The following is a 2,503-nucleotide window of genomic DNA, read 5'->3' on the forward strand; positions in this document are numbered from 1 at the left end:
GGGAAGGACCGTCCCGAGGTCCCCGTCGCCGCCCTCCCGGCACGCAGCTGCAGCGCTGACCCGGCCCAGGCTCTTACACACCGACCCCGACACGAGAGCGATGACCGCACGGGGTACCACCCCAATGAGAGCCGCCAGGAGTGCTTTCTCCCGTTTCCATTGCACGGCACGTTCAGAGAATATTTCACAGTTCATTTAAGAGGAAAGAGCTGTTTCTTACTCAATGAAAGCAAAACCCGGGCCCTAAGGAGCAGTGGGGCACCCTCGGGCCGGAGGCACATGGCAGTCTTAAGAGTGAAATCTCCAGAGAAGGCTCTGAAAACAGAGCACCCACCCCACGTTAAAGCTTCATGTGGAGCAGCAACAGCCTGGGGCTTATTTTCCACCATCCCATCACCCAGATTGCCAGAGGAAGGCACGTTATCAACTGACACTTCTTGGCTCACAGCCCAGCAGTGCCTCTTTGACATACAAAAGTGTTTCTTGGCTGAGAAGAAAAACTGTGCAGTGTCCAGAAATAATTTTTTTCTTCCCCCTGCCTCAAGAGAGATTGAAAGCAAACCTCCCGTGCTGCGATGAGCTACGCTTACTGACACATCGATGTTTTGCATTTCAGCAGCAGGCATGTCATTCCCTCCTTTAATTTCCATTGAAAAAACAGAAGCCAAAAATGGGACTCATTTTTGTCAGCATTTATGAAATAAATAGTAAAGGTAGAAAAAAAACATTTTATTGGAAGGAGTACCAGCAGTGAGATCACAGTGCTCAGCGCAGCAGCAGAGGCTGTACTGGGGCTCCCACTCAGGTATACGATGCTCTTTCAGTCTGCCATACAAGGAGCCCTCCAGGCTGTGCAGCTGATGCTGCTAGCTCACAGTGCAGTGAGCCCCAGCAGTGTCTCTTACCCTAAAAACCAGCCCCAGGGGGCTGCAGCTGTGAAACAAAAAAGGAATCAACACCTTCATGGTCTTATATATTTATTCCTTTTTTCCTCGTTTTCAAAGGACAACATATTCAGACAGCTTTAAATACAACATCCAAGTACAACTTTCTGATGAAAGCAGCAGCAGTGCAGCATGTGCGCTTATACCCACTGACATCAGGGCCATCCTAGTGGTAGACATCTCCTGTTCAAAAAAACATCCACACGTTTAGTAATTCATCAGCTGAAAGCTACCACATTAAGGAACAACAGAGGCTGGTAGAGACAAGTGCTGAAGAACACCAGAGGAAGCCACATACATAATGGCACAAGTCTTGCAAATCCCAAGATTGCCACCTTTTTTTTTTCCTATCCATTTTTGGCTCAGACAGAGCAGCAAACAGGCACAGCTCCTTCACTGACCCTTTACACCTCAACCCCAGGGAAGATCGAGGCAGGGGGGAAGTGAGTAGCATGCACACAGAGCAACAAACAGGAATCTGCCTCCACGTGTTACTGCTGCACACAGCCCTGAGGCCACCGCTCACTTCCCCTGCAGCCCCCAAGTGCCTCTCAGGCTGCCGCTGGAATAACCCTTTCCTCATCGTTTCCTTTCCTGCTGCTGTCCCAGGCTGTGGCTGATGAGAAAGCAGCTGCTAGCTGCAGCTCAGAGCTGTGCTGTCACCCACCCCTAGAGAGCGCTGCTCAGCGCACTGCGAGCAGCTGAAGAGCTCTGAAGGATGGACTCAAAGTCAGTTCACCATCTGCTAACAAAATTGTGGATTCCTGCAGCGCTTGGCATGGCATAGAGACCCCTGCAGAGGCCCGTTTATACTTACTCTGCTTTGGAGAATTGCTTTTATTCATAAACATCCTTCTTATCTGCGATGTAATCTACAATCTCTTGTGGACACATTAATTTTTCTGCATCTCCATCAGGAATTTCAAAGCCTGAAAGAAAGCACACAGATTCAGCCCAAAACAACGGAAACAGGATCAAGGCTGAAGGAAGCAATTACTGCTGGCTCAGGTGTCTGCAGTGCAGCTGAAAATAAACACACAGAGGCTGCTTCTCCACTGCAGTCAGAGTCAGCATCTCGTTACTACAGCGAGTTTCGGGCTGAGCTATGCCTTACACGACAGTGACTCTGGATAGGAGACAAGGCAGAAGCAGCAGGGGCTGCAGAGCCAGCCAGTGTCCCTAAGCACCGCCGAAGCCATTATGCCTAACGAGGGCTCCCACAGAACACAGAAGAGGGATCTTTTGGGTAACTGCAGGCAAGCAAGAGCCAAAGCCCCTCAGGTTCAGTTTGCTGTCGAGCGCTCATAGAACAGAGCTGCAGCCAGGGATGGGGAGCGCGGGGCTCTCAGCAGCAGATCTGCTCAGAAGCACAACCCAGAACACGGAGCTCCTCTCTGCCCGGTCCACGCGGACGCACACCAACGCCCCGCGCCATTACCGAACTCGTCCTCCATGGCCATGATGATCTCCACTTGGTCCAGGCTGTCCAGCCCCAGGTCCTTCATGAAATGCGCCTCGGCCGTCAGCTGGGGGTGCATACAGGCGGTCAGCTCCCGCTC

Source organism: Meleagris gallopavo, chromosome 16 (genome assembly GCF_000146605.3).
Source record: "Meleagris gallopavo isolate NT-WF06-2002-E0010 breed Aviagen turkey brand Nicholas breeding stock chromosome 16, Turkey_5.1, whole genome shotgun sequence".
NCBI lineage: Eukaryota > Metazoa > Chordata > Aves > Galliformes > Phasianidae > Meleagris > Meleagris gallopavo.